Source organism: Elephantulus edwardii, unplaced genomic scaffold, assembly GCF_000299155.1.
Source record: "Elephantulus edwardii isolate Elephantulus edwardi_28Jun2011 unplaced genomic scaffold, EleEdw1.0 scaffold00025, whole genome shotgun sequence".
Classification (NCBI taxonomy): domain Eukaryota; kingdom Metazoa; phylum Chordata; class Mammalia; order Macroscelidea; family Macroscelididae; genus Elephantulus; species Elephantulus edwardii.
In genome coordinates, this window is record NW_006399775.1 from 18191048 (window position 1) to 18198978 (window position 7931).

The following is a 7931-nucleotide window of genomic DNA, read 5'->3' on the forward strand; positions in this document are numbered from 1 at the left end:
ACAGATCCCTGTTAAGTGCTAGAACAGAGTTTAATCCACATATTCTGGAAACAAAAGAGGGAAGAAGAGATTTTGTGGGAAACTGAGAATGACAAAAGGAACAACTCCATGTCCTTTTCCATTTTTCCTTCTAAAAATTCTGACAAAAGCTAAATAGCTCTGGTATTGCTTCTTGGTTTATTTGTTTATCAAAAATCTAGAGGCAAAACAGAATATGGCAAATCCCAAGAAATGCAATCAGACTGGCTATATACATCCTCCCTAGTAGTTTTCCCTGTAATATTTTCTGTGCTTTTAAGAGGAGTTTAAAAAATTAATAAGTACTCAATCAGTACATTAATATTTTTTTTTTCCCTGAAGGAAGAATCAAGGAAGTTTTTTAAGTTCCTAAAAAACTTAAGAGACAGAGTTACCATATGAACCCTAAATCAGATTCCTAGATCTACAAGGGGCATAAAAGAACTGAAGACATATTAAGAACACATTAAAACTTGCACATAAATGTTTATAATATTATTCATAATAGTTTTAAAGTGTAAATAACCCAATGTTGCCAACTGATAACTTGTTGTTGTTATGTGCTGTCAAGTCGCTTATGACTCATAGCAACCCTATGTACAACAGCCCTAAACTCTGCTCTGTTCTCTGCCAATCCCACTGTCTCTAACACTCCCGTCCTGATTACCGTAGTCACTGAATCAATCCACCTCATAGAGGGCCCCCCCCCGTGCTGTCCCTCCACCCTCCCAAGCATGATGTCCTTCTCCAAGGACCTGCCCCTCCTTACAACATGTCCAAAATATGTTAGACGGAGCCTCAGAATCCTTGCCTCCAAGGAGCCGCCCAGTTTACTCCTTCCCAGGACAAATTTGTTTGTTTTCCTAGCAGTCCATGGTACCCTCAATACTCTTCTCCAGCACCACAGCTCAAAGACATCAATTCTCCTTCTATCCTCCTTGGTCATTGTCCAACTCTCTGATGCATAACAAGTGACAGCAAAGACCATGGCCTTATCAGATGTACCTTAGTCTCCAGAGAGACACCACTGCTCTCCAGTACTTTGGAGAGGTCCCTAACAACAGACTTTCCCATAACAATATGTCTTTTAATTTCCTGGCTACTGATGCCAAGAGTGCTGACTGTGGAGCCAAGCAAACTAAAGCTGTGAACAATCTCAATCTCTTCACCATCCATCCTGTGGTGAGAATCTTTGTCTTCTTGACATTGAGCCTCAATCCATATTGGAGGCTACAGTCCTTGACCCTCTGCAGCAAGCGCTTCAGGTCCTCCTCAGTTTCAGCAAACAGGGTTGTGTCATATGCATAACGCAGATTGTTGATAGATCTTCCACCAATCTTGACCCCACATTTCTCTTCATAGAGCCCAACCTCCTGGATAATCTGTTCTGCATACAGGTTGAAAAGGTATGGAGACAGGACGCATCCCTGGCATATGCCTTTCCCAATTTTGAACCATGCAGTGTTTCCTTGCTCTATTCTGACGACTGCCTCTTGGTCCAAGTACAGTTTCTCATTAGCATGATTAGTGTGTTCTGGGATTCCCATTATTCTCAGAGTCAGCCACACTTTGTTATGATCCACACAGTCAAACGCCTTTGCATAGTCAATGAAACACAGATAGACATTCCTCTGGTATTCCCTGCTTTCAGCTAAGATCCATCTAACATTAGCTACAATATCCCTAGTACTACAGCCCCTTCTAAACCCAGCCTGGACTTCTGGCAGTCTCTGCTGATGTGCTGTTCCAGTCGTTTTTTAAATTGATGACTAGATAAACAAAATATGGCATATAAGTACAATGGAATATTATTAGGTCATAAAAAGAGATGAAGCATTGATTCATTCTAGAAACATGAATAAAATTTGAAAACTGTCATGCTAAGTTACAAAAGGTCACAGAGTGCCTATACTCTGTTAATATTAAATCTCTAGAACTGACAAATCCATAGAGACAGAAAGCATATTAGTGGCTGACAGGAGCTAGGAGAATAGAAAATGATCATGAATAGGAATGACTGTTCTTTTTGTAGTAAGAACCTTCTGGAATTAAATAACAGTGATGGTTGTATGTTTTATCAATATTATAAAACACACTTGTACATAATGAAGTAGTGAATTTTATGCTATGTGACTGACAGATTCATAAATTATTATTTAAACTTTTGGACACTGTAACATTAAAGTCTCCTTGATCCAACCCCTTTATGAGCAGCTTAGCATGATTTCTCTTTGTTGCTATTAGGTACTCTCGGCTGACTATGACTCAGAGTGACCCTACAAACAACTCTGAATCCTGCCTTATCCTGTGCACTTTTCACCATCTCTGATCTGCTCGGTTATTGTTACAGTCACTGTGTAAATCCATCTTCCTGAGGTCCTCTCTTTTTCTGACCGTCTATCTTTTTCCAATGACTGGCCCCTCCTGACAACATACCCAAAGTATGTGAGACAAAGTTTCACCTTTTTTGCCTTTAAGGTACATGCTGGTTGCATTTCCTCTCAGACAAATTCCTTGTTTTATCCTCCAAATTGCCTAGCATAGGCCATTGCTCATGGTAGGCATTTAAAACATTTGTTACATAACACTTTTGTACAGGAATTAAAAGATACTGTTTTGTTTTCATAAAGATAATAGAAGATCCTTTTGCATCCACAACCACAAAATTCATCAGTTCAGGAGTATATATCTTGTAAAGGTAATTTACATAAATATCACACCATGTGCCGTAACAAAAAGACTACAGCACTCACCTGGCTCATAAAGCTCTTCAGCCCCAAATTTAGTTAACTGGGAACTGAGGGGGAAGTTCACGCAAGTAAGAAGGCACTCTGCATCCGTGTGCTTGATTTATGAAAGTCTTTGAAATACATAAAGCCACGCTTGGCAAGGCTTTACAGGCCACAGTGGGAAGTTGTACACAACTAATCTCCAACTTAAGTAAGTCCATCTTACAGGCCTTAGACTGTCTCATAAAAAAACATGCTCTAGAACACCACAATATTGTTATTTCTAGTCTTCTCCACTCCCTCACCCCACAATTGTCAAGAGGGTACACAAAATTATACAAAGAACAGTCTGAATACTTGCATCGCTGGGTTTCATCCCTCAGAGGATCTAATTCTTGGACAAGAAAGCTGGCATGTGAGGATTATTTTTTTTAAAGTTCTGGTAATATGAACATGTTAGTGTAAGGAACATTTGGAAAGTGAACGAGAAGCTGGTTTTCATGCATATCACCTAAGCCAATTACCATTTACCAATCAACTTGTTAAACTAGTAAGAGTTGTCAGGCAGAAGATTGAAGCGTATGTTAACTGTACTGAAGCAAAGATTGAAGCTCAAGGAATCACTCCTGGAAATCAGCAATGACTATAAGTACAGCACTTAGGAGTCCTGACTATGGCTCTGCGTCTCCTTGGTTCAAACATTCCAAGTTCTCTTCATTCTTATGTTAAAATGTGGTTCAAGGGTGGAAAAAAAAATGTGGTTCAAGAGAAGGAATCTATTCTGTAACTACACTTGTTTTACCTTAGAGCCTCTTTATGAGCCTCAATATAATGGAGAATAATTATTACATTCTTTTTAAAATGCCTCCTCATTTGTATCTGCATAATGGCATGGCAAAAGGCCCCTGGTGACAGAATAGTTACATAGTGGGCTACTAATCAAAAACTGAGGTGTTTGAATCCACTAGCTGCTCAGTAGGAAAAATTCAGGCAGTCACATAAAAACGTACAGCCTCAGAAACTTACTAGAGGGTCGACATGAGTCAGAATTTACTTAAAGCAGTGTATTTGGATTGATATGGCAGTTTCTTTTCATGTACTCCATAAACTGTCTCCTTATTTGTAGTTAAGATTAAATGTGAAGTGAGAAGGTAGAAGCCATGACTTTATGGGAAGTAAAAGTAAAGAAAAAGGCCTGTCATAGAAAGAGTTAACGGAGATGTAATCCTTATTGCACATATCCTTGCTATAACATACTCCTGCTTTTCAATGAAAAGGCTTCAACACAGGAAGCAATGGAGATTCAGCAATATTGAAACCTAACACGGCTCTGGGCACATGGGCTGCTAAAGCAGTTCAGACTTCAGCTCTAAAATTCACTCCAGAAAAGCCTAAATATGGCATACAGGAAAGCTAGAAGTTACCAAGAGATTGTTGTTATGTGTCATCTATTCAGACTCTTAGCTGACCCTCTAGCAGGTTTTCAGAGGATGGAAATCATATAGGAGGAGACTGCCCACCTCTTCCCCATGAAGTAGCTGACTGGTTCCTGTGAAGTAGTTTGCAGCACAACTACTTATCCACTAGGCCACCAGGGCTCCCTAAGAGACTGATAGGCTGGCAATATGTGCAGCTGGAGCAAAGAGTTCTCCATGTACAGAGACTTCGTGACAAATGTCCTTACATAACAGTTTCTGTGCATCACTCCCAAAGGAATAGACAAGTGTCCAGGATACATTTCAAACTAAACACTCTGAAGCATAGGATATCACTATAGATTTCCTTTTCTTCTTAAATGGGACAAAAGCATAAAAAGCACTTTTCTAGAAACAGGAAATATCCTGTGCAATTTAAAGCCTTGGAAAATGCACAGGAGGATCAGTTATGAGTTGGTTCCAACTTTATAGTGCTGAGTTCGTGTTATTATCACAGAATATTATCCATTATGTTTAACACGGTCAGGTGTCTATTTTCCTTGAAAAACTATTAGCTCATGGAGGGCAAGAGTAATTCCTATTTACCATTTTATTTCTTACCTTAGTATCTATGTGTCAAGTGCTGGGTCAAAAAGATGCAAAAAATGGGTTCATATACAAATTTTTAATCTTGAGAAACCCACTATAATTAAGAGATACATCATCTGAAAACACAGTGTGGCAGAGGGCACAGGAAAACAAATCGCACTCAGGAGGAAATTAGGAATATGACAAAGAGGTGACATTTGAGGTAAGCCCTGAAACCAGACGAAAGCCAAAAGACTACATGGGGGAAATCTGTGGACTCAGAGCCCAGACGGTCTGGAAAGGGAACTGCTCAGGAACAGGAACGTTTCGTCAGGTGTGGGCCACCTCTTCTCTTAGTGCTGCTGGAGATCCCCTGCTCAATTATCCCAAGTTCCCTTTTCCCTTCTCAAAGCCGCTCAGTTCTCCCATTTTCATCATTTATTTACATCAAAAAGCACCTGATATTTGAACAAACAACTCATTTAAAAATACGAGCCAATAATACATCAAAAGATATTCAAACTCAAGAGCAACGAAAGAAGTCTAGATTAAAATAGGATATTTTTCAAAATTTTAAGCATTTTTAGAGTTATGATATCTGGTATCAAGAAAAAAGGAGAAATGAAAACTCTGCCCTTAGAAGAGGCAATTTAGAATATTTTAAAACTTTATAAATTATTATACCGTTTGAGTTTCAACTCCATTTACAGAAACAGAAGAATCTAATTAAATTTAGCACTATAATAACTATAAAAGGGAGCTCTGGTGGCCTACAGGTGAGAAACTGTGCTCCAATCCCAAAGATGTAGTTTAAAACCCACCAGTTGCTCACAGGGAGAAGGATGGGTAATCTGTGTCATTTGTTGCCTCTGAAAACCTGCTGGAGGGTCAGTAATGAGTTGGTTCTGGCACACAACAACAACAATAATTATAAGTTACCACTTACAGAATGTCTAAAAAGTGAATGGAATGATCGTAGTTGTTGTTGTGAGGTCAAGTTGAGTATAAACTCACTGTGCCCCTATGAACAGTGAGTGGATCAGAACCCTCTCCTACCCTATGCCACCCTCACAATCTCTGATATACTCAAGCCCACTGTTGCAGTCACTGTGTAAATCCACCTGGTTTTTAGGGTCTTTCTCTCCTTCATTGATCCTCCACCCTTCCAAGCGTGATGTCCTTCTCCAAGTAATAGCCTCTCCTAACAACACACTCAAAATAGATGAGACGAATTTCATCATCTTTGCCTCCAACGAGCACTCTGTCTGCACATTCTCCAAGACATTTCTTAGCTGTATTTAATAACCATGAAATCTATAAGGTAGTGTAAGAGAATGTTGAGCAGGACTTTTCCGTAGCCTCAGAAGTGGGAAATAGAACCCACACCATGGAAATTGAATTTGTGTGAGGCTGAACAGTAACTCAAAGTGCACTACTCCATGAGTTGATTAAGAAATATGACACTTTCTAACCCAACTATCACCCTATCATCTCTGCCCCTGTTCTGCCTCTCCCCTCCACAATTATAACTAGAGGTGAGGGAGGAGAAATATCGCATCCGTTGACCTAGTGAGAAGTACTATACTCATTATCTTGGCAGTGGAGTGAAAGTGGGTTCCAGGAGAATCAGTTACAGAGATTGATGGCATCCCAAGAAAGGGTTGTCGTTGTTTCTGTTGTGTGTCGTGGAATTTGAACTGACTCAGAGCTGACCCTCCAGCATGCTTTCAGAGGCAGTGAATCTCATGGGAGGAGAATGCCCATCATTTTCCTACAGAGCAGCTGGTGAAACGGAACCGTGTGCCTTTGGGATTATAGTACAGCTTCTTATGCTACGATAGTTACTTACAAATCTGCCCTGCATTAGGGGAAAACAGTAAGAAGGGGTAGAGGTACTGTGATCACTGAGTACGCTAACTTAAGAAGTCTATGTAGAAATTACTTGCTTGAAGCCCTTCTGTCAGTTTCTCAGCCCAAAGGGTTACTCATTGATCAAATGGATACTAACAGCAAGAGACTAAGAGACATGAGGAGAGGAACATAGGCCTCAAAGAAACTAAAGGAACTCAATACAAGTTTCCTCACCAGGTCTTGAGAACCACGTACTGGGGAAGACCAACAAAGAGCTTACAAGTATAAGCAGCCATCCAGTGAATACTACCAAAGACTCACCCAATAGCAACTAGTTACCTTATCCCTGTCCCTTTCTCTTTAACTATCCTCACACATCAGAGTAATTAGAGCCTAGGCGAGAACAGAGAAGATCCCAGAGAAAGACTGTATCTCCACCCACCCCACAGTCACCAATATGAGTTGAAATACAAAGTTCAGCACTTTCCACTTCATCTGTAGACCCACAAGTCCAGGCAAACACAAGACCTTTCAAATTGTTGTTGTTAGGTACTGTTGAGTTGAGCATGATTCATATCAACCCTATGAACAGTGGATCTGAAACCCCTCCTATCCTGTGCCATCTTCACTTCCCGACACAGTAGAACCCATTGTGGCAATCACACATCAATCCATAGTTAAGGATCTTCTTCTCCTTTGCCGACTCTCTTCTCTTGCAAGCATCATGTCCCTTTCCAACAAACAGCCACCCCTAACAACATGCTTCAAGTAGGCGAGGTGAATTCTCATCATCCACAGAGCACTCCGGCTACACCCTCTCCAAGACATATTTGTCTGTTCTTTTGGCAGGCCATAGGGCTTGCAAATAGATACACCAAAAATTTTAAATAGTGAAACTTGGATAAACCAAAGTCATGAGAAAGTTGTGGATTTTGACTAAAGATTTACCAAGGGTTCCATCACCTAGAGGAGTGGATAGATTTTGAGAATATTCTGACTGGAGAAAAAATAAAGTCATTCACGTCTGTTTACCACTGAGTTAAACCTGTTCAAGTAAATTATTAAAATCATCACTCATTCTATTTTACATATTTGGTGGTTGTTGTGTGCCATCAAATCAGAACCTACTCACAGCTGACCCTCTAGGCAGGTTTTCAGAGGTAGTAAATTCATTCCAACTTTTGGGTTGGCAGCTCCTTACTAATAGGTCGCCACAGCTCCCTTAATTTTCTCAAATTGTTGTTGTTGTTGTTATGTGCCGTCGAGTCGCTTGCGACTCATAGCGACCCTATGTACAACAGCCCTAAACTCCGCTCTGTCCTGTGCCAAT

At 40.2% G+C, this 7931-nt stretch overlaps 1 pseudogene; it reads right to left on the reverse strand.

Moving 5' to 3' along the window:
* LOC102860857 overlaps positions 1-7931 on the reverse strand; it is a 162370-nt pseudogene that overhangs the window by 125846 nt on the left and 28593 nt on the right.